Genomic DNA, 27782 nt, shown 5'->3' on the forward strand with positions numbered 1-27782 from the left:
GTTCTTTGAAAAGAGCAACAACAGCGGCAAGCCTTTAACTAGACTAACCACAAAGAGAAAAAAAGAGGAAGCTTCAGGTGGCTAAAACTGGGAACGACAGCAGAGACGTTAAAGAATCCAGGCAATTAGGGGCCGGCGCCATGGCATAGTAGGTTAAGCCTCCACCTGCTGTGCCAGCATCCCATATGGGCACCAGTTCCAGTCCCGGCTGCTCCACTTCCAATCCAGCTCTCTGCTGTGGCGTGGGAAAGCAGTGGAAGATGGCCCAAGTGCTTGGGCCGCTGCACACGCATGGGAGACCCGGAAGAAGCTCCTGGCTTCAGATCGGCGCAGCTCCAGCCGTTGCCGCCATCTGGAGAGTGAACCAGCAGATGGAAGACCTCTCTCTCTCTCTCTGCTTCTCCTTCTCTCCTTGTGTAACTTTCAAATAAATAAATAATCTTAAAAAAAAAAGAAGAAGAAGATGGCCCAAGTCCCTGGGCCCCTGTACCCAGTGGAAGACCTGGAGGAAGCTCCTGGCTCCTGGCCTCAGATCTGCCCAGCCCCGGCCGCTATGGCCATTTGGGAAGTGTATCAGCAGATGGAAGACCTCTCTCTCTCTAACTCTCAAATAAATAAACCTTAAAAATAATAAAGGTAATTAAAATGGAATACTACAATAGTGCCGCACCAACAAATCAGATACCGCAGAAGAAATGGCTGAATTCCTACACAAACCGCCACAACCGGGAGCAGGCTGTGTGGATGACCCTACAAGGAAAGAGACCCCATCACCTGCGAGGGCCCCCAAACACCCGGGGGAGAGGGAAGCCCTCTCACCCCATTCCACAATGGCCGCGTCACCCGACACTGCACAATCAGACCAAGATGTTGCAAGAAATCTACATCGGCAGCCAAAACCCTCTATGGAAACCGGAACACTGGAGCCAGCGGCATATGCAAAGGACCACATGGCATGGCCCCCCACAGCTGCACAGCTGTGGGTGCAAACACCTGAGGTTCAAAGTCATTGGAAACAAACTGCAGGGAGCTTTTGTCCTCGCCCTTATCCCCTAAACAACCCAGCGTAACTGCTCTGAACGGAGCATTTACGTGACCTAGAGACACAGCCTCGTGGTGCGAACATTGCACCAGGAATCCTAGTTGGTTTAACTTCTGAATCAGCTCATGTAACGTCCGTCCCCATCAACAGGCTAAAGACAAAAACCACATCCTGATCTCAATACAGGCGAAAAAGGCATCTGGCCAAACCTAACCCCCTTCCTGATAAAAACTCTCAACAGGCGGGAACCTCCTCAGCCAGGTAAGGGGCGTGGATGAGAAACTCCAGGCTGACGGCACGGGCGCGGGGGAAAGGCTGCACCCGGTCCCACTCCCGCCCCGGTCCCACTCCCACCGCTTCCAGTCAGAGCTGTGCTGGAGGCTCTCGCCAGCCCAAGCAGGGAGAAGAGACAGAAGCATCCAGACGGGCCAGGAAGAAGGCAAAGCACCTGTTTTCAGGGAACATGATTTTGTATGTAGAAAATCCCAAGGATCCCACTGAAACCATCAGAATGAATAAACAAGTTCCACAAGGCTGCAAAGTACAAAATAGACAAACAAAAAAAAGAAACACAAAACCAAAAATTGGGTCGGGGGATCCCGTGCCAATGCACCCACACGGGACACCCAGACTGAGTTCCAGGTTCAGCTATTGGGGGCATCTGGGGAGTGAACCAGTGGGTGAAAGATCTCTCTCTCTCTTTCTCTCTCTCTCTCTCTGTCACTCTGCCTTTCAAATAAAAAAAACTTAAAAAACACATTTCCATATACAAGCAATGAACAATACAAAAGTGAAGGAAATAATTAATACTTTAGAGGCCAGCATTGTGGCATGGTGATCTAAGCTGCTGGCTGCAACACCAGCATCCCAGTTAAAGACCTGGCTGCTCCACTTTCAAACCAGCTTCCTGCTAAGGCACCGGGGAAGGCAGTGGAGGATGGCGCCAGTGCCTGGGCCTCTGACATCCATGTGGGAGACCCAGATGTAGCTCTGGGCTCTTGGCTTCAGCCTGGACGGGCCATTGCAGCCATTTGGGGAGTGACCCAGCAAAACAGAGATTTCTCTCTTTTTCTCCCCCCCCCCCCGCTCCATCCCTCCCTCTGTCACTCTACTTTTCAAATAAATAAATCTTCAAAAAAAAAAAAAAAGAAATGATAACAGCACCAAAAGAAGAGTTTGGAATAAGATTAACAAAAAAAATATAAACCTCACACTTTCAAAACTAAAAATTGCTGAAAGAAATAAATGGAAAGACTCCCATGTTCACAAATATAAAGACGACAGTGATCCCACATTCCCATAGCGATGTGTACCCTGTGCGGAATCCCTAGCGAAATCCCAGCCAGATGCTTTACAAACATTGACAACCAGAACTTAAAGCTCAAATGGCAAGTCAAGGGCTCAGAGCAGTCAAAACAATCTTGAAAAAGAAAAAACTTGAAGATTCACACTTCGCAATTTCAAAACTTGCTGCAAAACCACAGTTATCAAGACAGTATGGCACTAGGACGAGGCTCAAGTTATAACCCAGTGGAACAGGATTCAGCAGAGCCCAGAGAGACCAGCGTCATGGCACAGAGGGTTAGGCCGCCACCTGCAGTGCTGGCATCCCTCATGGGCACCGGTTTGAGTCCCAGCTGCTCCACTTCCAATCTAGCTCCCTGCTGTGGCCTGGGAAAGCAGTAGAAGATGGCCCAAGTGCTTGGGCCCCTGCACCCGCGTGGGAGACCTGGAAGAAGCTCCTGGCTCCTGGCTTAGGATCAAGCCAACTCTGGCTGGTGTGGCCACTTGGAGAGTAATCAGTGGATGGAAGATCACTCTCCCCACCCTCCCCTCTCTCCCCCCGCCTCTATCCCTGACTCTCTCTTGGTAATTCTGCCTCTCAAAGTAGATAAATAAATATTAAGAGTCAGAGAGAGAGAGTCCAGAAACAAAGCCTCACACAGACAGTGAGCGGCCAACAAGGGTGCCGAGGCAACACAATGCAGAAGGAAGCACCTCTCCACCCATGCGTGGGAGCCACTGGCTGTCCACCTGCAGCAGAAGGAGGCCAGTCCATGCCCTGCGCAGAGATGCCCCCCCTGCCCCACCCAGGGCAGCTCATACCCCACAAGGCAAGGCAAGAACAAAAGAAAAACTCCAAAGAAAATACAGGCGTAAATTCCTGACCCCAGATCACAATGATTTTTTAGATACGACACCAGGGCACAAAGGAAGCAAACGTGGAGACTGCACTTCACCAGAATTAAGAGCGTTTTTATTCCAAAAGACGCCACCCACAAAGATGGCACACTGACATCCTGGACCAGAGCGCCCCCTAGCTGTGAGGGGCACGCCGTGTGTGTGTGTGTGTGTGTGTGTGTGTGTGTGTGTGTGTCTGTGTATGTGTCTGTGTGTATATCTGTGTGTCTGTGTATGTGTGTGTCTGTGTGTGTATCTGTGTGTGTCTGAGTGTGTATCTGTGTGTGTGTGTGTGTGTGTGTGTGTGTGTGAATGCCTTTTTCTCTCCTGTTCAAGAAAAAAAGCACAGGCTCACCTGGTTTCAAGGCCTGGCTCTGCCTCTCATTGCTGGGTGAGTGAGTGCACCTCTCCAAGCCCTCAGGACCTGCTCTGCACAGAAGAGCTGGCGACAGTCACACCTGGGGCCGGCGCTGCGGTGCAGCAGTTAGGACACCGCCCAGGACGCCGGCATCCCGGCCGCTCCACTTCCCATCCAGCCCCCTGCCAACGCGCCTGAGAAAGCAGCTGAGGATGGCCCAAGGGCCTGCCCCTGCCGCACATTTGGGAGACCCAGCTGGAGCTCCTGGCTTCTGCTTGGCCCAGCCCTGGCTGTGCAGCCATTTGGGGAGTGGACCAGCAGATGGGAGACAGTCCAAGTGATTGGGCCCCTGCACCCACGTGGGAAACCCAAAAGTAGCTCCTGGCTCCTGGCTTCGGATAGGTCCAGCTCCAGCCGTTGTAGCCATTTGGGGAGTGAACCAATGGATGGAAGACCTCTCTCTCTCTCTCTCTCTCTCTCTTTCCCTCTCTGTATATGTGTGTGTGTGTGTGTGTCCCTGCCTTGTTTTCTCTGTAACTCTGCCTTTCAAATAAATTAACAAATCTTTTAAAAAAATTATTAGGCCGGCGCCGCGGCTCACTAGGCTAATCCTCCGCCTTGCGGCGCTGGCACACCAGGTTCTAGTCCCAGTCAGGGCGCCAGATTCTGTCCCGGTTGCTCCTCTTCCTGGCCAGCTCTCTGCTGTGGCCAGGGAGTGCAGTGGAGGATGGCCCAAGTGCTTGGGCCCTGCACCCCATGGGAGACCAGGAGAAGCACCTGGCTCCTGCCTTCGATCAGCGCAGTGCGCCGGCCACAGCGTGCCGGCCACAACGGCCATTGGAGGGTGAGCCAACAGCTAAGGAAGACCTTTCTCTCTGTCTCTCTCTCTCACTGTCCACTCTGCCTGTCAAAAAATAAATAAATAATAAATAAAAAAATTATTGTCATCGTACATCGTGTGCACAGCTGTGGGGGAGCGAGTGAGAGAACGGGGGCACAGGACTACCCCTGCACCCAGTTTCTGCTGATGCATTTGTGTGATGGACGCCAAGGTGGGCTGTGGCAGGGACCACCAGAGAGCATCCAACAAAGTGTGCAGAGGACCAGCAATCTTCTCCGGCTGGGAGAAACCAGGGAAGGCTCCCTGAGAGAGGCAGCGTGTGAAAAGGGTTCCACCAACAAGGATTTCCACAAGCAGGGATGGGCAGGGATGGTGACCCTGTGCCAGGAGCCAGGGAGACAAAGACTCACCTGCCACAAAGCCCTGGGCAGCCACTGGGTCAGTGCACACTTGCTGGCTTCTTCCACAAAGGTTAGCTGAGCACCTACTATGCCCCAGGCAGCCAGATGGCTGCACCAGGCAAGGCAGGAATTACACAAAATACAGTGACAGGGACCACCAGCAGCTGGGACACAGCACCACCCGCATCCGGGACACAGCGCCACCCACATCCACATGCTCACAGAGCAGACCGGGAAATGGAGGCCCCCTGAGAGGTGGAGGGGCTGCCCAAGGCCACACAGCATGTTCTCAACTTCCGAAAATAGCCTCTCTCAGCTCTACCCTCCTGCCTGCCCCATCACAAGGGGGACACAGGTGCTGTGCACGCTGGGGGCCCCACAGAGCGAGACTCCTGTGTGGCTGCACATACACGCCTGGGTGACCCCTCCCTGCCACCCCATCCCTGGGTGGTCAGACGAGGCACAGAGACAGTTAGCTGCTCTCCTAAGGTCACACAGCTCACTAGGAGGCAAACCTAGATGATCTGGTCGCCTCGCAGCCCAGGGCCCAGCCCCAAAGCAGGGGCCCCACAGCAAGACTCACAGCCCAGGCAGCAATGTCTCCTGATAACCGCGGCCCAACCAGGGGCGGAGACAGTGGCCGTGCTGCGTGGACTCTGTCTGGAATGTGGGGAGGGTGGAGCAGGGAGAGGGCGAGGTAGGGCCCTGCCCATGGGCACAGAGCCCCTACCCCCCGCAGGCACCTCCACAGCCAGGCAGGAGTGAGGGGGTTGCTGCGGCTGCCCACGGGCCAGGCCCCGAAGCTTCCTTCGCTGCTATGGAGGCGCCCAGTATTGCCCAGGTGGCAGCAGAGCCCAGCCCTCGGGCCTCGCCTGCCACGTGGGGCCTCTTGCTCACCTGCTCTGCGGTTGCTCAGCTCCCCCCAACCCCGCCCTGCCAGTGTCAGCAGGACCCTGACACAGGGAGGAAGGCCAGAGAGAGACGCAGAGAAGCCGAGTCAGGAGCCTGGGCCACCGTCCAGGGCAGCAGAGGCCCTGCCGAGGCCCAGGCTACCACCAGCCCCCTCCTGTCGTCCCAATTGCACTCCCAGGAAGACCTCGCGTGGGAGGCTCAGCAGGGCAGAGCGGCTGGCCCAAGGCCACTCGGGGCCACGGGGACAGGGTGCAGCAGACCCAGGCTTCCGGCGCCCAGCCTCTGAGCGGAGGCTGTGATGCCATCGCCTCCAACGGGGCTGGGTCCCCAGTTGCCATCCTGCGCTCCTCGCCACAGCCCTGCTTCTCGGCAGGGCAGGGGTCTGCAGAGTCACTGCTCAGGGGAGGACTTCTCAACTCCCTGGTTTGGGAAGGTAGATAGGGAATGAGAAAGAGGACGTTGCCATAGCTACCTGGGACTTAGCACCTTCTCTGCGTCACCCTTATTACTCCATTTTATGGTTGCTGGCTCTCAGCCCCACCCCCACTGAGGCCCTCCCTCCAGGCCACTGCCCCCTGGGCGGTCAGGAAAGGCCCAAGGCCAGCTCAGCCCCCTCATCAGAACCCAGCCACAGGCTGCTCTAGTGCCCTGGGGATGGAGGGGGCTGTGCCAACAGGGTGGGGAGACCCACACTCCCACTCACCCCCTCCCATCTGCTGCCCACGGTCCTGGAGCCCACTGTGGCCACCCTGAGAGCACAGGGGGCAGGCGGCTGCCCCAGTACACAAACGGGCAGCTCGGACACCAACCCAGACCTGAGTGACAGCGAGGCCAGCCCCTCTCCACTGCACCTGGGGGCATGGAGTGGGGGGTGTGGCTTGCCTAGGCCACTGCTGGCCCCCAGCCCAGGCACAGAGGCCCAGGGGAGACCCAAGAGGCATGGACTCCTCAGTTCAGGTCTGGGAGGCCAGGAAGAGACATCTAAACTATGGTGGGCTTCCCGGAGGAGGGGACATTGGGCAGTTTGTGGAAAGAGGGTGGGGGCATGGTCCAGGCAGACGGGCCTGCAGGCAGGCCGTTTAGAGAAAGGCAAGGAAGCCTCTAAGGGAGCTGGAGTCCCGTGGCCTCAGGGTCATCAGCAGCTAAGCAGGGGAAAGGCAAACGCAGGGCGTGGGGGCTCCACCTCCCCATACTCCCTCCTCCCAGGCCCTGTCCAGGGCCCAGGTCACTGAGAAGGTGGCTGCTGGGAGCAGCCGGGGCCAGGGAGGCGGCAGCACTGGGCAGCCGCACTGTCTGCTCTCGCCCGGCCCGGCACACCCAGCCCCGGCCGGGTTCACTGCGCGGCACCCTCTCGGTGGGCTGGGCAGGGCGGCCCGCATGGCCAGGAGGCTCCAGCTCCAACAGAGGAGAGGCCGCCCCAGGTGGGGGGGGCCACCCTGGCATGCGGTGTGGGCGGAGGGCCGGGCTGAAGGTAAGGCTCTCCTCTGTGCCCCTCGCTCCCTCTCCTCTCACGTTTGTAAAGGTGCAGGCGTTCAGCCTAGTGGTCGGATGCCAGCTAAGATGCCAGCATCGCACACTGCTGGGTCTTTGCCTGGCTCCTGCCTCCCGCCCCCCGATCATGCAAACCCTGGCGGGCAGCAGGTGACGGCTCAGATGACCTGGCCCCTGCTCTTACGGGCATTCTGGGAGTGAACCCGTGGAGGAGCCATCTCTCCCTGTCTATCTCTACCTCTCGGCCACTCCAATTTCTAAAAACTTAAAAATTAAGAGAAGATTCTCTGGGGACCAAGACAGACAGACAGCGCTGGGCTGAGGAGTCAGAGGAGGAGATGCTGGCCCCGAGGGACCCACAGCCCCGGGCAGGGCTCAGGGCTCAGGGCTCAGGACTCAGGGAGGAGGGGCCACAGAAAACCTTGTGCAGAATCACCGGCCATGCCTCGCGTGCCCGGGGGCCCTCGGCAGGCCCAGCCTCGGGTCTGAGACACCAAGCTCTGCTCTCTCCCCGAGCTCCACAGGCTGACAGCTGATGGGCCTGGGGGTGCAGCTGCCAGGCGGCCCCTGCCCACGGCGCCGGCTGTTCCCTGCCAGCAGCTCGGGCTGCTTCCCGGCTCTGGGAACACACAGTGCCCCCTCCTGCCCGCCCACACCCAGGCAGCCTCTCCCTCCGGGGACACTGGTACGCAGGAGTGCCGAAGGGCCAGACTTAAAGCCCACCCCACCCCCAGCCAAAGCCCACAGAGGGCCTCCCCCACCACACTGTGGGACAACCCTTTATCCATAAAACAGGTCTCTCTAGCCAATCCGAGGGACAGTGGCCAGCAAGACGGTCACGACCCTGTCCCCTCCTCCCTGTACCTCCATGCCTCTGCAATGCCCCCCACGAGCCCCAGCACCTCCCTCAGGGCAGACCCCGCCAGGCTCAGAGTGGCACCTGCTGTTCTGGGCTCCGGAGCTCCCACCACCCCAGGGACTGAGGGCTGCACAGACTGTGTTCAAAAGCAGGCTCTGGGGGCCAGCGCTGAGGCTCACTAGGCTAATCCTCCGCCTGCGGCGCCGGCACACCGGGTTCTAGTCCCAGTTGGGGCGCCGGATTCTGTCCCGGTTGCCCCTCTTCCAGGCCAGCTCTCTGCTGTGGCCAGGGAGTGCAGTGGAGGATGGCCCAAGTGCTTGGGCCCTGCACCCCATGGGAACCAGGAGAAGCACCTGGCTCCTGCCTTCAGATTAGCATGGTGCACTGGCCGCAACGCGCCAGCCATGGCGGCCATTGGAGGGTGACCCAACGGCAAAAAGGAAGACCTTTCTCTCTGTCTCTCTCACTATCCACTCTGCCTGTCAAAAAAAAAAAAAAAAAAAAAAAAAAAAAAAAAAAAGCAGGCTCTGGGGACAGGCATCTGGCCTAGCAGTTAAGGTGCCAAGCAGGTTGCCCACAAGCCACATCGGAGTAGCTGGCTCCTGACCCCAGCTTCCTGCTAAGGCACAGCCTGGGAGGCAGACGCGACAGCCCAGGTGGCTGGGTCTCCGCCATCCGTGTGAGGGACCTGGTTCCTGGCTCCTGGGTTCTGCCCCAGGACCGCTGCTGGCATTTAGGGAGTGAACCAGTACACGGGAGCTTACTCTCTGCCTCTCAAATTAAATAAAGAAAAAAATTTAAAAACTAGCTCCAGCCCTTCCTCCACCTGTCTGTGACACTGACCCCTCCCCTATGAAACAGGATGAACACAAAGAACCGTTCTGAGGGTGAAATGGATCATGCTCGTGGGTTCAGAACAGGGCCCAGACCCCAGCAAGGGTGCGCGAAGCGTTTGCTACCATCAAAGCCTCACCGCGGCCGCTATTTGCTGAAGACCTACTGTGTGCCGGGCCTGCGGCTGGGCAGCTTACCTGAACCCCCCGCCCCCCGACAGCCCAGACCCCTCCTGCGGCTCCACCTCACCCCACATTTCATTCCAGAAGGGTCCGGAAGCTCCCGGTCCAGCCTCTCACTCGCCGCCCTCCTCTCCCTCTGTTCTCCCCTGCCTCAGAGCCTTTGCACAGGTTGTTCCCAACCCAGACGCTCCCCTCCCAGGAAGTGACGTGACTCCCGCCTCCCCACTGTCCACGTGGGCTTCTGTGACATGACAGGTCTTCCCTGGCCCCCAGCCTAACTCCATGTCATCCCCACGACCCTGCCGGGGGGCTTATCTCCTCCTCATAGGCTTCCCCCTGCTGTCTTGTTCTCGTCTCTCCCAGGAGTCGTGAGCCTGATGAACGCAGGGGTTTGTGTCTGAGCGGCTACTGGCCGTATGTCCAGCCTTTAGAACACTGCTTGGCACACAGTATAGGGTCAGTAAACACTGGAAGGATGACAGACGGACGGACCCACAGGAGAGATCGGCTCAGCCCCAGGGCCCCACAAGATGGAGAGGCAGCCGGCACCAGCCCCAGGTCTGCCTAGCCCACCGCCCACGGCCCACGCCCTGCCCACTGTGCTCTCCTGCACTTGCCTCTGACCACTGCTGACTCACACAGGGCAGGGGGCACTCTGAGACCATGCTAAGCCCCAAGTGGCGCCCAGCATGGGCCTGACCCAGACCTCAGGGCCGGGAATGTTGGTTGAGGGGGTTGGGGGCCGTCCATGGGCCAGGTTGGCCGGGCGTGTCTGGTCCCGCGTTTATGGGGCCGGCAGGCCTGAAACCGGCTCTGCCAGTGCAGCCAGGGTGGGGCGGCAGCAGGCTGGGGCTGGCTCCATCCGGGAGACTGGGGGTGCTCCCAGAAGCAGATCTGCAGACCGAGCAGGCAAGTGCCCAGCAAGTGGACGGCGGGGCCCACCTCCAGCCTGCCTGCTCCAGAGTGGCCTCTGGCCCGCACTGCAGTGTACAGGACCCCGCCCACCAGGACTGGTCCTGAACCCGGACTTCCTAGAGGCAGGGCTGAGGCCACGGGAGCTGAGCCCGGGCTGGGACAGAAACACTGACCTGTCTCCAGGTGCTGGGCTGCCCTGTGTGGACCCAGGTGCCCTGCCTGACTCAGTTTCCTCATGCAGAAAGGGACGCTGGTCCTGGATTCTGGGAGCCTCAAACCTGCAGTGCCGGGTTATCTGGTAGAGACCACTGGGCCACCCCCACCGGTGCACATGGCCAGAGCCCAGGCTCGCACACACGCCCTGATTCCCGCCAGTATGACGGCATGTGCCGGGCACCGGCGGCCCTTGATGCTCACTATCTCTATCTGGTAAGGACCATGACTGCACCCATTTCATAGCAAGGCAAACTGAGGCCCAAACACGTGGCAAGTTGGAGTCCAGGCCCCCTGACCTCACCCCAGGTCACACTGAGCAGCCACTGTCTCCCTAGGACAACAGGGAGATCTCAGGCACACTTCAGGGCTGTTGACTGGAACTGGGGTGGGGGGGAGTCCATAGGACCCCCTAGGCAGCAGAGGATGATTCAAGTACTTGGGCCCCTGCTACTCACATGGGGGACCTGGGTGGAGTTCCGGGCTCCTGGCTTCAGCCTGGCACTTGGGAAGGGAACCAGTGGATGGAAGATCTCTCTTCAATTCTGTCTTTCCAATACAAGGCAGGGACTAAGCAAATAAAAAGGTAACCAGTCAGTGACCGGCTGGGACACCTGGGGACCCTCGGTCAGAAGGGACAATGTCAAAGGCAGGGGCCCTTGGGCACTGCCGGAGGAATGAATGAGTGACCATGTGAATGGGCAGGGCACCCACCAAGTGCCTGGGACTGGCCAGGATGCCGGGCCTCCCACGACCCCCCAGCTGAGCCCAGCAGCCAGGGCAGCTGCAGCAGGCGCAGCCCCACTTTCGCTCCCCGGGGGGGAACTGAGAGAAGAGGAGGGGCTGGGTCTGCTCCCCCCTGCCCTAGGGCTCCCGGCTCCTGCTGTCCCACCACAAAGGGGCTTTGTCCTCCAAGCTGACAGCCCGGGCAGCCCGGAAACCACCCCTCCGCAGCCCCCCCAGGCCCCAGCACCCCGGCCAGCTGGGGCCACAGCTCCGGAGGCAGAGCCCAGCTTCCTGGCTCTAGAGGAGGGCTCTAGGGGGACTCCTGGCCTTGCAAAGCAGGAATACAAAGCGGATTCACCCCCAGGCCCCTCCGGCCCCAAGATGGTGGAACTTTCAACTCCCTGTGCCTGGAGGACAGAGCCCTGATACCAGGAGGGGGGCGGGGTCTCCACAGGGGCTCTGCATCCCGGGAGCAGGCTCACCCAGCAATGGGATGGCGAGGAGGGGGCCTGGAATGCACCCGTCAGGCCGCAACACGCCTCGGCCACTTCCTGCCAGGCGGCGGCTGCAAGGAAGGCGGGTGCGGGCAGGCGGGCAGGCGGGCAGGCGGGCGGGCGACAGGCAAAGGCCCCCACCCTTCATGCCGTAGCTGCCCCGTCCACGCCAGGCCTGGCCACTCACCTGGCCAGCAACCCCTTCTCTCCAAGGCCACAGGACTGTCTCACGGGCTATCCCCACCTGGGCCAGGCACTGCCCACGACGCTGGACCCATCAGTCTCTCCCAGGGCCTCCTCATTGCCCAAGGGCCCTGGGGACCCTCCCTGATGGCACAGCCAGCCCCCCAGGTCAGACCCCACAGCCCCTGTGAGGCCTCACCCCAGAGACCCCTCCCACCCTCCCAGGTGAGTCACTGATCCTCTGCCTCCAGGAAGGTCTCCCTGACCCACTCCCTCCAAGCCCCTAGACAGCGAGCCCAGGGTGCTGCCCTCTCCATACCTCAGCAGGAGGCCACCCTGAAGCTGTCCTGCTCCCATGGGCCCCAGCCCAAAGCTGGGTTCCAGGTGAGGCTGAAGGCACTGGCAGATCATCCGAGCCACCTTCTAACGACATGCGTGACCCCAGGCTCCCAGCAGGTGCACACATGGACACACATGTGCGCTCATACATCTCCAGGCCTTTGCACATGCCTTCCCTCTTCCTGGCATGCCTTCATCCTTCCTTTCTTCTCATGAGCTCCTGCTCAGCCTTTAAGACCCACAGGCCAGTATCACCTCCAGGAAGCCCTCCTGGCATTGTGCTGGGCTGTCATGGTTTACACAGAACCCAGCCCACGGCAGGGCAATGCCAGGGCTGTACCTGGCTCCCCCAGAGTATCAGCTGCTCCCAGAATGCACCCCTGGAGTCCCCAGCACCCATCAGAAGGCCCAGACATTACGAGTGGAACATCGAGAATCCAGCTGCCAATTCCCTGCCCAGAGAACCCCAAGGCGATGCCTGGGAGCAGTTCCCAGTGGCGGGCCATGTCCTGCTTTGCCCACGATGCCCACAGATCTAAGGGAGCGCCGAGTGGGTGGAGGGGGAGCTCTCTACAAATGGCCAACTGGTAACCAAACCCACATCGTTTCTAAAACTAGGGCACAGGAGAGAAATGGGAACAGCAGAATCGTCCCCAAATAGAATTGTGGCTCGTCTGGTTCCGGGGCCTTCGGGAACACCTGGCGGGGTGGGGGTGGGGCGGGCAAGGGGCCAGACCACCGCACTCGGGGATCAGCCCCTGCACCCTCCATCAGGGGTGGTCAAACCCCAGCGGTTACCCCCCAGCTACAGAGCGCACCCCCTACCTGTTCCCCCTCCAGGTCTCCATTACAGGGGCCTCTGCCTGTAGGCCGCCCCCTTCCCGACCTCGGCACCTCCCCTAGGCCTGGCACAGGACCTGGTCAAGTCTCCCCAAAAGAACAGACCAGACCAGGGAACCAGGGCTCCAAAGCCGAAGCCGTGGGCCCAGGGCACACAGCAGAGGCACCGAGTAGCCCAGGTGTGGGCTCAGGGTGCCCAGGAGGCCTGCGGGGCCAGGTCCAGCCTCCCCCCCAGGCCAGGCTCGGGGGGCCTGCAGAACACAGGACACAGCCCCCACCTGCCCTCGGCAGCCCCCGCCCCACCCCCTCAGCGTGGCTGCTGGGCTCTGGGAGCCGCTGTGGGGGATGCGATGGACGCGTCTCCCCCTCAGGATCACAGATCCACGCTGAGACGGACGGACGGACGGTCCTCGAAGGGGACCTCGCTCCTCGCAGCTGGTGGCCGAGCACTGCCTCTGGGCCGGGCCTTGCGCTGAACGTTCTGTGCGGCCTCCACATGACCCCACCCAGGCGGGCACATCCAGAAAGGAAACTGAGGCTCAGCACGGGGAAACCATCTGCCCAAGACCCGGGCAAGGGAGCGGACGAGGGGGCCTCAACCCTGTCCAAAGCAAGAAAGCTGGGACCTCGGATGAGGCCCTTCCTGGGTTCTAAGCCTCAGGGAAGAGGGATGGACAGCCCCCCGTGGTGGGCACTATTTCCTGACTCTGAACCTCTGTCTTCTCATCTGGAGAATGGGGTTGTCATCCCCTCCTCCCCCAGTCGGCAGAAACTATAATAAAATAATAGCTAAGGGGCCGGTGCTGTGGCACAGTGGGCTAATGCACTGGCCTGAAGCGTCGGCATCCCATATGGGCACCGGGTTCGAGACCCGGCTGCTCCACTTCAGATCCAGCTCTCTGCTGTGGCCTGGGAAAGCAGTGGAGGATGGCCCAAGTTCCCAGATCGATGGGCCCCTAGGCCCAGAATTCCTGCACCCACGTGGGAGACCCAGAAGCAGCTCCTGGCTCCTGGCTTCGCATCATGCAGCTCTGGCTATTGCGGCTAATTGGGGAGTGAACCAGTGGATGGAAGACCTCTCTCTCTCTCTGTATCTCCTCTCTCTGTGTAACTCTGACTTTCAAATAAGTAAATCTTTAAAAAATAAATTAAAGTAAAATAAAATAATAGCTAACACTTATTGAGCACTAACTGTATGCTGGCACTGCAGAGCCTCAGAACAAGCCCATGACAGGGGCACCACCATCGGGTCCATTTCTCAGAGGGGGAAACCAAGGCAGAGGAGGACTCAGGCTGGAGGAGGCAGGCCAGGCCTGCAATGCCCAGGAAGCCCTGGTTCAAATCCAGGCATGGGAGGACCTCAGGCCAGCGCCCGTGCTTCTCGGAGCTTCCTTGGGTGGAGTGGGCGGGAGCGGCCCAGGCCAGGGCTGCTGGGAGCATGAGCCAGCCGCAGGCCTGGCACCCAGCAAGGCCCCGGCCACCTGCTGAAGGCAGCCCAGTGGGGCCCTGCTGGGACCTATGGGGAGGAGGGGGTGTCGCCGCTCTCCTCCAGCTCCGGAAAGGAAGCGGCCACGCTCTTGCCCAAGGGGCTCCTGCCTGGGGAGACTGCAGACAGAGGACGGGGTGGGGGCCTGGCTTGAGACCAATCCCCCCATTGGCACATGAAGGCCGTTAGGGCAGCCCCGGCTCCTCCAGGTGTAAACTGTAAAGTGCCAACCCGGGGAGGGACGACCACCACATGTGCCTTGGCAGCAAAAAGAATTTCAAGACTTCCTGTCCAAGGCAGAATGAGTCGAAGCCGGGGTTGGGGCGAGGCAAAGAAGGGGAAAATGGGGTGCAGAGGAGGAGGGCGGTGTGGATGCAGGGGGCAGAGGAGGAGGGTGGTGTGGGCGCAGGGGGCAGAGGAGGCGGGCGGTGTGGGCACAGGGGGCAGAGGAGGAGGGCGGTGTGGGCGCAGGGGGCAGAGGAGGAAGGCGGTGTGGGCGCAGGGGACAGAGGAGGAAGACGGTGTGGGCGCAGGGGGCAGAGGAGGAAGGAGGTGTGGGTGCAGGGGGCAGAGGAGGAGGGCAGTGTGGGCGCAGGGGGCAGAGGAGGAAGACGGTGTGGGCGCAGGGGGCAGAGGAGGAAGGCGGTGTGGACGCAGGGGGCAGAGGAGGAAGGCGGTGTGGACGCAGGGGGCAGAGGAGGAAGGCGGTGTGGACGCAGGGGGCAGAGGAGGAAGGCGGTGTGGGCGCAGGGGGCAGAGGAGGAGGGCGGTGTGGACGCAGGGGGCAGAGGAGGAAGGCGGTGTGGGCGCAGGGGGCAGAGGAGGAGGGCGGTGTGGACGCAGGGGGCAGAGGAGGAGGGCGGTGTGGACGCAGGGGGCAGAGGAGGAGGGCGGTGTGGACGCAGGGGGCAGAGGAAGAGGGCGGTATGGACGCAGGGGGCAGAGGAGGAAGGCGGTGTGGGCGCAGGGGGCAGAGGAGGCGGGCGGTGTGGGCGCAGGGGGCAGAGGAGGAGGGCGGTGTGGACGCATGGGAGGGCAGTGAGAGCCAGGGTGTCTGAGCCCTAGAAGAGTTTTGAGTGGAGGGCGCACTAGGCACCAGGCCCTGCAGCAGCAAAGGTGTGCAGACGCACTCCCCAGGGCATGCAGGGAGAGAACCAAGGGTTCACGGAGGCAACAGAGTGACCCAAGGGACAGGGCGATGTGAGAGATGACCACGAAGGGGCGGAGGGAGAGGGAGGCCCAGACTGACAGCACCTCCACCTGCTGTGGAGCCTGGGCCCCACCCGTCCGTACCCTCTCGGAGTCAACTGCCTGCCCCCAGACCCAAGGGCCTGCCCCCAGGCCAAGCAGGCCAGGACGCAAAGTGCCCGAGAATCCAGCCACGTTGACACGGGGTTCCAGGAAGCCGGGCTCGGGACACTGGATGCAGCTGGGGGCTCCCGATGGACCCAGCCACCAAGCTGCTCTGTCCCTGGTTAACCCTCCCCCGCTCCTTGTCCCAGAGAACAAGCTGGCCACAGACCAAGGCGCCAGCTCTTGCCCTGGGGATTCCCAGATCGATGGGCCCCTAGGCCCAGAATTCCTGTCTCATCAGGGGATTACCTGGCCCACCACAGGCTCTCATAAACACCCAGCACTCCCCAAGCACTGAGCACATCTCTCAAAGCTGGTACTGCCACTGTTGTCCCCGTTTCACAGATGGGGAGACTGAGGCTCAGAACAGTGTTTTTCCAGCAATCAAGGGGCCAGGCAGGATTTGAACCCAGAACCATCAGGTTTCAAAGGTCTTGCTCCTCTCACTCCCTTTTCCTACCCTTCCCAGGACCCCAGCAGTCCAAGTGTCATGGGCTTCCATCAGCCAGAGCTCAAGCCCAGAGCCAGGGTCTGTGTCCCCAGCCCTGCACTGCCCTCCACCTGGGAAAGACATCACTCAAGGCTGGGCACACACCCGGCAGGAGTCACCCCCAAGCCAGAAGTCGGCCTCACATCTCACTCTGCCTCGCCTCAGCTGCTCTTCTGTGCAGTGGGAGTGAACCTCTGCCCATCGTCGGGGGAGGCCAGGCGACACGACCGTGACCCAGCTCGGGAGGACACCGTTTGAGGCTATGACCGTCACACAGGAGCCAAGGCCCTAGGGACACAGCCACGGGAGAAGCCAGCCAGAGCCCCACGGCGCCCAGGCTTCCCGGCACACCCTGACCGACAACCCCAGCACCCAGATTCTGCGGGCCCCACAGCCCAGCAGGTCCACTGCCTCCCACCCGCCACCCTGTCCCCGTGGGACCCACGGAAAAGCCCAGGAGACCGGGGCAGAGCAGGAGGGGCCGGACAACATTATCCGACTTCTCCCTTCTTGCGCCTCTTTCTCCTGGAGATTCGTGGAGGGCTTGGGGGAGGAAGGAAGAGGGGACCACGGTCAGGAGGCGAGGGGCAGGGAGACAGAGGTCTGGCTGCCCACCCTGGGACCCCACCCCAAGTCCCCAGCCTGGACTGAGCCCCGAAACGCGCAGGCTGACCAGGGGTGGGGCACCCAGGCCAACACACAGAGGTCTGCGCTTCTCTCCCAGCCTCGGTGAGGTACACTGGCCTCTCTGGCCTCATTTCCCCCACCCGTGAGAAAAGAAGGTCAGAATGGATGAGGAACGCCAGCTCACGCACACACGCGGCACTTCCTCATGCTTGGCCCGCGGCAGACATTACTAATCTATCCCCGCATCCTGGCCCTGGAGGTCAAGGCTGGGCCTCACAGTGTTTCTCAACACAGGGCCCCAGGCCTGGGGTATTTGAGGCCCAGGCCATCCCCAGTCTGTGCGGGTCTGAGCCCTAGAGAGGGCAGAGAAGGAAGGAAACAGACACCATCTCTCCTGAGTGACTGGGGGAGTACAGGAGCAGTCTGCATCCTCACGAGGCGGGGTGCACAGGGCGACCTGTGGGGGCCACCCCACTGGAGATGGCACCCTGCACATGGGCCATCCCATCTCTACTCCATCTCCTTCCCCAGCCACACAGAGCCAGCCACCAGGCGACAGCCCGCGCTGCAGCCTCAAGCCACTGTCTCCTCGGCCTGGCCAGGGAGCCACCCGGCCAGTGACAGCTCCAGAGCGTCAGTCCCAGGTCCGGGAGCGGCTGCCCTGCTGAGCTCTCCCCACCCCTAGTGACAAAGCACCTGACGGGAGCAAAGCGCTTTATTTCTGTCCCCTTGGGCCACCCTGGGAACCATGAGTCACTGTCCCATTTCGCAGAGGAGGAAACTGAGGCCTCCGGAGGACGCACCCCGCCCCCGCAGAGCTCAGGGAAGCCAGGGCAGTTTCCCATGGAGACAGGGGCTGAGGCCATGGAGAGGAAGCAAAGGCAGCCCCGAGGGAGACAGAGGGGCAGGCAGGGGCCACCAAGAGGCAGCAGTGAGGCAGCCGTGGCGACAGGCCTGCGGGGACAGGGGCCGCCGGCAGTGCAAAGGCCCTGCACAGCCACTTGGCAGCTGGGAGAGACCGGGCCAGTGGCTCCTCCTCTCTGGGTGTTCGTATTTACAGCTGGAAAGTGGAACCAACCTCACTTACAGCAGGCTTTCAAGAAGCAGAGCAGGACAAGACCCCTGGCTCGCTCCCCACTGCAGCCTCCTGGTACCCAGAGATGGCACAGAGAGGGCGGAACGGGGCTCAGGGCCACCCAGCACACCAGTGCCCTTAGCTGCCAACATCCACTCCAGGGTCAACCCTGCCCATATCAGCACCTTCAGACTCGTGGGCTCATCCACTTAAGACCCGGACGGCAGCGAGGCGGGCCCCACAGACACCTGCCAGCCTCCCCGAGGCATCACAGGGCAAGGCGCGCCCCCCTGAGAACCCCCAGGTGCCAGGCACTGGGCACACAGCCCTCCTCCACCCCTAACCCGGGAGATATTCATTGTTTGATTTTTCAATGAAACTAACTCTCAGAAAGTTGCAACCGGTAAGACAGACAGAGAGCACGGACAGTCGGAAGCTGAGCCAGGCCTGTGGGACCCACGAGCCTCTGCCGTACCTTTGGCCTCCACCTCTGGCTGACCCCTCGCTGCTCCCCACCTGGCTCTCAGCTTCCAGCCACCCTCATCACCAGTTCCCAAAGCCCTGGCCCTCACGACGGCGGCCTTCCTGCTGGCGAACTCCGACGCTGCCGTCGAAAGCCCAGCCACACCTGCCTCTTCCTCGCAAGACCCGAGTCGGTGCCGTAGGAGACCTACTTCCGTCAGGTGCCCTGGTCAGTTCTGTACCGTCTGGCATGGGATGGCCAACCTCCACCTGAAGGCTCAGACCCGCACGCCAGTCCTACAGGCCACACCTCCTGGTCTCACCTCTTACCTGCTCACCTCCTCTCTGTGCCCACAACAGCACACCCTCCCCCACCCCAGGGCCTTTGCACATGCACTTCCGCTGCCTGGCAAGCCCTTACCCTGGCTTCACGCCTGGCCAACTCCTACATGCTTTTCTCAAGACTCCTTTGTACGCCAGGCCTCTCTCTCCAGGCCTTATCACAATCTCCGATTATATATTAATTTATCTGGCAACTTGTTTGCAACTTGGTTCACCTTCCAGATTCAAGTTTCTGGAAGGCCAAGGACCTGGTCATAACTCCCCCACCAGGCTGGCCACGCCCACGGCCCCAAGGTCCCTGAGAAGTGTGTGAGCAGGAGGCGGGGTGGGGGGGCGCCCTCTTCCTTCTTTGTCGGGGAACCCCTGCTCCCTGCTCAGCTCAGGCACACCACCTCCTGGAAGCCTTCCAGTGCCTCCCACCACTCCCACTGTCAACCCCAACACAGTCCTGCTCAGCCTGGGTTCAGAGCTCCTAGTACACAGTAGGTGCTCAATACGGGGTGCCAGAACTTGCACTAGGCAGGTCTGGGGACACGCGGTCAGTGAGAACCAGGGAGATCCCCCAGGTCACAGTCAGGGAAGGAGCCCGAGCAGGAGCCAAGCTGAGCCCTGGGGAAAACTCGGGCTCCACGCAGGGCAGCGGGACAGGCAAGAGCGGGCTGGGGCCTCGCTTCCCGGGAGGATGGGCCCAAGCCCAGGAGCAGATAAGCCGCTCAGAGGAGAGAGGGTGCTCCTGGCAGACGGGGCAGGCAGTCAGCTGAGGGAGGCGACACGCTGTGGAAAGACCACATCACCAGAAGGGCCTCGTGGCTCCCAGCCCAGGGCTCGGCAGCGGCGTCTCTTCTGCCACTGTCGCGTGCCTGGCCCCACACGGGGCAGCGGCTGGAGAGGTTCAAGGGCAACTGCCAATGGTGTGGCCCTGACCAAGTCACGTCCCCCCTCTGAGCCTCAGTTTCCCCGTCGGCACACTGAGGATCAACGAGAGGCGTTCACGCATCAGCCCATTTTCCATTTGCTAAGACTGAGGCCAGAGGGAGCCGTGGGTTGCCTGGGGTCACGCAGCTGCTGGGTGGCAGGGCGGCACGGGGCTGCTGCTCTCTCTAGGGGTCAGGAGGAGCCTTTCTGGGCCCCGGTCCATGCTCTTCTGAAGCCAGGAGCCCGCTCGGGTCAGCAGCCCAACTCCAAGTTCACCGAGCACCTACTGTGCGCCAAGCCCTGGATGCAGAAGCGCACAGGCCGGCCACCCTAGGAACCCGCTGCCCACGCAGGGATCAAGGGTCAGCCCCTTGGCCAGGCTCACCCAGCGAGTCAAGGCTAGGTGTCTGGACCCCAGCCTTGGGCAACAGCCCACCCTCCCAGCCTTAAAACCAAGTCCCCTCTCAGTCACAGGCAGGCAGGGCCTGGCCTCAGCCCAGGGGCCCCTGGGGGCCCAGGGCCCACGCTCCCCAAGGTGCAGAACCCAGTGAGGCACCGGAAACCCTGCCCAGGCCACACAGGTGAGCCCCTTCTATTCACCCCAATCTCCCCCCAGGCTGGGCAGCCCCAGCCAGACCCACCTGCCACTGATGAGGGCCCCAGCTCAGAGAGGGCTGGCAGCTGGGGGAGAACACACAGAAGAGCAAACAGTGGCCCCCATGGGCACTCACACCCACCCCCAGCCCCTGCCCAGGCAGCCCACTGGAACAGGCCGGGTGGCGAAACCCCAAAACTTTTGTCAACTTCAAAGCCCACAGAGACTGGGCCTGCTCAGGGGTGAGGCTGGGGGCATCCAGCGCTGTCTGGCCCAGTCCCCTCCAGGCCAGCAGCACCAGGGCCTACCTGAGGCCCCAAAAGGGCAGCGGGGTCCCGATGGCCCAGACCACAGCCCCCGGCTGGCTCTGCCGGCCCCCATCTCCCACCGGGGCGCTGGGAGCCAGGCCGGCCAGCGGGGGCCAGAGGGACGCCGACGCGCTGATTTCAGATGTGGCCTAGACCTGGCCCCGGGGCCGGCCCGGCTCGCCCGCGTCTCGGGGATCCACAGGGAGAATGGAGCCCCCCGGGTCCCCGCGCAGACAGGACCCCGGCACCCCCGCCCGGCCCCCTCCCCGCGCCGCATCGCAACAAAAGGCCGCGCTGGGCACGGCCTCGCGCGTCCGCCCAGCTCTCGGGGGCCGCGGCTCGGCTGGGGGTGCGGACCTGGGGGGAGGCACAGGGGCCCCGGGCGGGAGATCGGACACCGGGGGAGGGGTCTCGAGGGGGGCTCCCCCGCCACGCCGCCGGACCGGGCCTGCGGAGGGCGGGTGCGCTCACCTGGGCCGCGGGCGGGCGCGCGGGCGCGCGGGCGGACGGACGGACGGACGTGCGAGGGCGGACCGCGGGGCCGGAGCGAGCGGGCGGGCTGACGGCGGCCTGGCCGCGCCGGCTCCCAGGCCGGAATGGAGTCCGGGCCCGGAGCGACCGAGAGAGAAAGGGAGGAGGCGGCGGCGGCCGGGAGGGGAAGGGGAGGGAGGGCGCGCGAGCGGGAGGAGGGGCCGGCGGGAGCCGGCAGGAGGAAGGAGGAAGCTTGCGGGGATGGCTTCCCCGCTGGTGACCCGGGAGGGACCCAGGCGCGGCCTGGCCAGGGTCCGGGCGGGGGCGGGGCCCGGGCCACAAGCCCCGCCCCGCCCTGAGAGCGCCCCCTCCCGCAGCCCCCGCACCCCGGCCCTCCGGTGGCCCCGATCCGCCTCTCCGGCTGTTGGCAATGTCTGCACTGACGCTGCGCTCGCAGCTCGCCCGGCACCCAGCTGAGTGGCTCAGTGCACCCTGGTGACCGATGGTTACCCCATTGCACAGATGAGAACACTGAGGCACTGGCAAGAACCCTGCCTTGACCTGCCAAGAGGGTGCTGGGGCGGGAGGGACAGTGCCGGGAGGAGCGGCGTCCACTTTTGCAGGTCCACTGCGTTCCTCTGAGAGGGGAAGCAGAGGCAAAGCCCAGTGGCCGACGTGCAGAGTTTGGCAAAACCTGGAGGCAGGTTCACCTCCCAGCGCCTGAAGAAGCCAAGACTTCTGGACCCAGCGGGGCAGCGGCAGAAAGTCGGGACTTGGAGGAAAAGGCTGGTTGAGGCCACAGAGACCCCCTGGCCACGGCTGCCTGCTAGGTGCTGGGGGGGAGGGGGGGTGCCCTTGGCTGCTCCTTGACCTCCTGCAGTCAGGGCAGGGGTCTGAGAACCCGGCCTGAACCAAGCTTGAAACACAGCACCTGCCTCTGCTTTCCTTCCTGGGAAGTTTTCTGGTTGCACGCACGAGTAGGAAAGCAAGGCCCGGCCCGGCCAGAGCAGCACCAGAAAGCTGGGAGAAGCTCCCTAGAATGTGGCGGGCAGCGGCCTCGGGGTACCATGAGCCGGGAGCCAGGAGCCGCAGCTGATCTGGGTTCACAGCTGAGCAGGTTCAAGTTCATCAGCTACCCCAGCCTGTGGTGTGAGGTGGCCGGGGTTGCGCCTTACAAATGATAAACAGTGCAGAGGAGAAAGAGGCCGCCCGGGTCCCTGCGGAAGTCGTCGGCAGGGCTGGCAGCAGAAGCCCTCCCGGGCTGGTGAAATGGTTGCGCCTGTTTGCAAGGCTGGCTTAAAGATTAACCGCGGCTGCCCCGGACTCAGCCGGCTGGAGGAGCAGGTCCCTCGGCCCTCTGCACTCCTCAGACACGGATGTGTGTCTAAAGGCCATCGCTGGCCGCCCAGGAGGTGGGCTGTTCACCCGGGCTGGCCCCTCCTACCTCCGAGCGCTGTGATGTCACTGATGCCAGCCACACCGGGAGTGTTTACACCTGGGCCATCGGCAGACGCACAGACTGTGTTGTTCGATGTTTCCCAGCACAGCACTGCGTTCAGCCTCCGGAGTTCAACAGAAGGTTCTGGGCTTTTCGAGAGCTGAGATCCCAGCTTTAAAACACAGACTTTGGACCCAGAGACCTAGGTTCAAGTCTCAACTCTGTCGCTTCCTGGATGTGTGATGTTGATCATACCATTTATCTCTTAGCTTCCATATGCCAGCCTGAAAACTGGGTTCTCTCTGGGGCTGGCACTGTGGCGCAGTGTGTTAATGCCCTGGCCTGAAGCGCCGGCATCCCAAATGGGCACCGGTTTGAGACCCAGCTGCTCCATTTCTGATCCAGCTCTCCTATGGCCTGGGAAAGCAGTAGAAGATGGCCCAAGTCCTTGGGCCCCTGCACCCGTGTGGGAGACCTGGAAGAAGCTCCTGGTTCCTGGCCATGGATCGGCTCAGCCAATTGGGAGTAAACCATCGGATGGAAGACACACCCCCCCCGCCCGCCTCTCCTCTGTCTGTGTAACTCTAACTTAAAAAAAAAAAAATGGATTCTCTCAGCAGGTTCACGTGGATGCAATGCGGTGACGTCCATTCAGTGCATGGAGTGCCCATCTTCTGTCTCCTGCAGGAGGGGCGACCTAGGTGAGTCCTGGCCTGGCCAGCCGGAGCCGCAGCTGCCGCCGAGGGCCTGGCTCAGCTGCTGACTCCCAGCAGGATGTGACCAACGCCATGGTTTCAATGGCTTCATTATCAAGTCGCTGAAATGCGCTTTTCCTTTTAACCACCTCCTGGGCCTCTGCTGGGCTGTGCACACCTCATCTCCAGCTCTCCCCCCGCCGGCCTGTACGTCTGGGGCCGATGCCACTCCCCTAGAAGGGGAGGCTCGTCCCGAGTTCACTGTGGGTGTGTGAGCAGGGACGTGGCTTGGCCCGTGTCCAGGGCAGAGCAGGCCCTGCCCACTTGGCTGGAGACTGACTCTACTGGGACCCGCAGACAAGACTGCGTGTTCTTTTTTTTTTTTTTTTAAGATTTATGTATTTATTTGCGAGGTAGAGTTGCAGAGAAACAGAGAGAAAGGTCTTGCATCTGCTGGTTCACTCTCCAAATGGCTGTAACAGCCAGAGCTGGGCCTATCTGAAGCCAGGAGCCAGGAGCTTCTTCCAGGTCTCCCACATGGGTGCAGGGGCCCAAGGACTTGGGCCATCTTCTGCTGCTTTCCCAGGCCATAGCAGAGAGCTGGCTCAGAAGAGGAACAGCCAGAACTCAAACCGGCCCCCAGATGGGTTGCTGGCGCCTCAGGCAGAGGCCCAGCCCACTACGCCACAGCACCGGCCCCAAGACTGTGGGTTCTAACTCTCCTCTTCTGCGACGACAGGACCCTGCCCTGTCTGGGCCTCAGCTCAGTCATCAGTGAGACAGGGTGACAAACCCTACTGATGGCAAGGACTGTGCGGATGGGAGAGTGGTTGCCCTGACCTGATGCTTGAATGCTGTTAGCAAAACAGCAGCTCGTCGCTTTATACCTGCGAATTGTTCATCATCAACGGACACAGCAATTCTTTGTTTTTTAAACACTGACTGTATACATGGCCGAGGCCGGGCCTGGGCCGCCAACAGGGACCGCTTCCCTACCCAGAGTGCCCAGCAGGCGACAGATGCTATGGATGTCAACACTGCAGGGATGGGCACACTGGTTTACACAGTTCTCTGTTTCCAGAAGCTTCCTCTGCTCTCCTTCCCTCCACCTGGGTCAAAGCCACAGGTCAGGGGCCAGCGTTATGGTGCCGTAAGTTAATCCTCTGCCTGCGGCACTGGCATCCCATATGGGCGCCGGTTCGAGTCCCGGCTGCTCTTTGTCTGATCCCATTCTCTGCTATGGCCTGGGAAAGCAGCAGAAGATGGCCCAAGTCCTTGGGCCCCTGCACCCACATGGGAGACACAGAAGAGGCTCCTGGCTTCGGATCGGCTCAGCTCTGGCCATTGTGGCCATTTGGGGAGTGAACCAGTGGATGGAAGACCTCTCTGTTTCTCCCTCTCACTGTCTGTAACTCTACCTCTCAAATAAATAAATAAAATCTTTTTTAAAAAAGAGAGAGCTATTAAGGGATTTTTAAAAACGCCACAGGTCAGGGTAAGATGGGGAGTTTGGGACAAGGCCCAGCCTCCCGCGGCCGGCAGGGGCACTGCAGGCCAGAGCCGCCCTGTGCCCTGGGGTCAGGGCTGCTGCCCACACCCTGCTCGGGGCCCTGGTGGCCCCGGCGGCCCTGGCTGCATGATGGCAGATCCACCCTGCCTGGCCCTAGCCCAGCTCACACTTGACGCCCTAGCCCAGCGTCGGAAGTTCAAGCCCTGCCAGTCCCACGTGGTTAGCTGTGATGCCACCGGGCTCGAGGCTACAGGATGGGCTGGAGAGACGGGTAGGTTCCAGCTGGAGGCTGCAGAATGGGCTTGGCACCTCCCCGGCACTGCACTTTACAGTTTACACAGACACATCACACTGCGGCCCTGCCAGCCGCCGGGCCAGCAGCCCATCCTTGGCCCGTGGCCTTGCACTGCTGGTCCCTCCCCGCAGCTGCTCCCACCTGCTAACCCTTGCTTGTCCTGCCCCATGCAGCCAGTACTGACTGAGCACCTACTAGGTGCCCAGGACTCACCGTGAACAAACCAGCTCTCCGACTTAGGGGCGCTCACAGTCAGGGACAAGGCCAGCACTGGACTGTGTGGGTATTGGAAGCCCAAGGAGAGAAGGGGGCAGGCAGAGGGATGGCGGGAGCTAAGGCGGGGGCCGGAAGGACCCCGATGCATTCACAACTGGGGGCAGGGCGCCACTTGGGCTCAGCGCGGGGAAGAGAGGCGGGAAGGGTGGCTGGGGTGAGGACCTTGAGTACCAAGAGTGGCTTCTGCCTGGGAGGCATTGGGAGCCATGGGGGCCTTGGAGAGGTGCGGGGTGGGGAGTCGATGGGGGTGCAGGGAAGCAGCAGTCGGGAGGCTCTGTGCGGACGGAGGGGACCAGCAGAGGCCGAGAGCCTGGCTCACACGGGCGCGTGTGCGTGGGCACCTGCAAGGATCCACGTCCCGGGGAGCGAGGCCCACCTGGCCTGGAGGCCTCAAACCCAACACTCCTGAGGGACACCTGCAGCCCCACGGGTGCCAGAAAGGACCGGGAGCAGGTTCACACTCTCTCCCCACACTGGGAGGAGGCCCCTCCAGCACCTGCACCTGCCGGGGAGCAGATGGAGACCTAAGCACCGAGCAGGCGGAGCCTGAGTGATGCCACAGGTGGTGCTAACCACCCAACAGCCCTGCAGTCACAGGCCTCATGGCCTCACCTTCCGGCTGTAAGGCCATTTCACAGACGGGAAGACTGAGGCTCACGTGCGTCTCTACCCAGTCCAGAGTCTGAAGACAAAACATGGATGTCATGGACGTGAACATGGGGGAGAAGCCAGTACCACCGGGCCAAGTGCCCCGAAACTCGGCCGCTCATCCCAGCTCTGCCCTTAGGCTACAGGAGAGGCCAGCGAGGGCCAGGCGGCCTCCCAGGGTCTCATGGAGGATCCCGGCAGGCAGAGTGGCCCCGCCCGGCCTGGCCCCCTGCCATTCCAGCCCAGAAAAGATGGAAGGGATCAAGGTCCTTGACCCTCTGGCCTGAGGGGAGGGTGGCTGGGACCCCACAGACCTGAGCCGGCTGACACTTGCTGAGCGGAGAGGAGACGTCTGAGAGCAGGGGCTGGAAAGACCAACTGTAAAAACAGCAGTCCTCGGGGCAGCCCTGTGGCACCCGGCTGCGCCACTTCCCATCCAGCTCCCTGCTATGGCCTGGGAAAGCAGCGGAGGACGGCCCACGTGCTTGGGCCCCTGCCCCCTCGAGAGACCTGGAGGAAGTTCCTGGCTCCTGGCTTCAAACTGGCCCGGCCCTGGCCATTGCTGCCATCTGGGGAATGAACCAGAGGATGGAAGACCTCTCTCTCTCTCTCTCTCTCTCTCTCTCTGAGCATCAAAATAAATAAATAAACCTTTTTTTTAAAAAATCATAGCAATCCTCATCAGCAGCTCACGGTCGCTGCACGCGGTGCTTCCCGAGCTGTGCCCTGGTCTGGGGCTCCGGGTGTAACACGGCGTTTACACAAGGTGGGATCTGTGCCCACTGTGCAGATGCGAGCACTGAGGCCCGGGAGGACCACGAAGTCGTGCCCTCCTGAATCTGGAACACGGGCGCCGTGGTTCTGTCCCACCCAGACCTCCTGCGATTTCACACCTGCCAGAGAAGCCAGACCTCCGGGGGCCAGCAGGCGCCCCGGAACCACTCTGAGCTGGGCCATCCACCTCAGCTCCAAGGCTCCAGGGCCTTCGAGAAGCGGGGATGCAGCAGAGTCTTGTGGGGGTCCTGTGAGAGTAGATGCGCAAGGCTGCTCCGCTCAGTCCCCCAGGAGGCTGTGGAAGAGCGGGCGGTGGAGGGCCTGCACAGTGACCGCAGGCACCTCGGCCCCTGAGCGAGGCCAGTGCTGCCAGTGGCCACGAGCAAGACGTCACGATCACCAGCACAGAGAGACGGAGAGACCACCGCAGCCGCGGGGCACTGTGGGAGCTGCTCCCTGCACAGACACGGGCGCCAGCGGGGCTGGAGCAAGTCCGAGCAGACGCACAGCCTGTGGTTCCTAATGGTGCACACAGCTGGTGCGCGCTGTCCATTGTCACGGATGGGCCACACAGACACGGATGTCAGTAAAAGGAAACAGGAGAGGGCGGGTGGTGTGGTGCAGCCGCTCGAGTCACGGCTTCGGGACGCCCACATCACCTCAGGGTGCCTGGGGTGCGGCCCCGCCTCTGCCTGCCATCCAGCACCCCGGGCGACAGCAGGTGATGGCTCAAGTACTTGGGTTCCTGCCGCTCGTGCTGGGGACTCAGACGGAGCTCCTGGCTCCCAGTTTCAGCCTGGCCCAGCCCCTTCTGTTGTAGGCATTTGGGAAGTGGCCGAGTGGATGGAAGACCTCTTCCTCTCTCTCTCTCTCTCTCTCTCTCTCTCTCTCTGCTGCTGCTGCTCTACTTTTCAAGTAAATAAATAAACTTTAAAAAGGGAAATCGGGGGCAGGCATTTGGCCTAGGAGTTATGCCGCTGGTTGGAACACCTGCAGCCCTTGCCAGTGCCGGTTTAAGCCCTGGCTCTGCTCTGACTGCGGCTTCCTCCTTATGCACACCCTGGGAAGCAGCAGGTGATGGCCCAAGTGCTTGGGGCCCTGCCACTCATGTGGGAGACCCGGACGGAGGTCCCAGCTTCGGCCCAGCCCAACCTCAGCCGTCCTGGGCATTTGAGGAATTACCCGGTGGGTAGGAGAGTTTCTTTCTCTCT

At 61.6% G+C, this 27782-nt stretch overlaps 1 protein-coding gene across 4 annotated transcripts in view; it reads right to left on the reverse strand.

Moving 5' to 3' along the window:
• Positions 1-21317, reverse strand: part of SRC (SRC proto-oncogene, non-receptor tyrosine kinase) — a 45274-nt gene extending 23957 nt beyond the window's left edge. Inside the window, exons 1-2 of one of the 4 annotated variants that reach the window (XM_070051855.2) lie at positions 20936-21317; positions 10688-10799 (exon numbers count right to left, since the gene is read on the reverse strand). The gene's annotated coding sequence lies outside the window, so the exon portion shown is untranslated. The remainder of the gene's footprint in view (positions 1-10687; positions 10800-20935) is intronic. The other 3 variants (XM_070051854.2, XM_051845064.3, XM_051845067.3) reach the window with 3 other exon arrangements.
• Positions 21318-27782: the final 6465 nt, after the last annotated feature.

This window comes from Oryctolagus cuniculus, chromosome 11 (assembly GCF_051225735.1).
Source record: "Oryctolagus cuniculus isolate XC-2025 breed Fujian yellow rabbit chromosome 11, ASM5122573v1, whole genome shotgun sequence".
NCBI lineage: Eukaryota > Metazoa > Chordata > Mammalia > Lagomorpha > Leporidae > Oryctolagus > Oryctolagus cuniculus.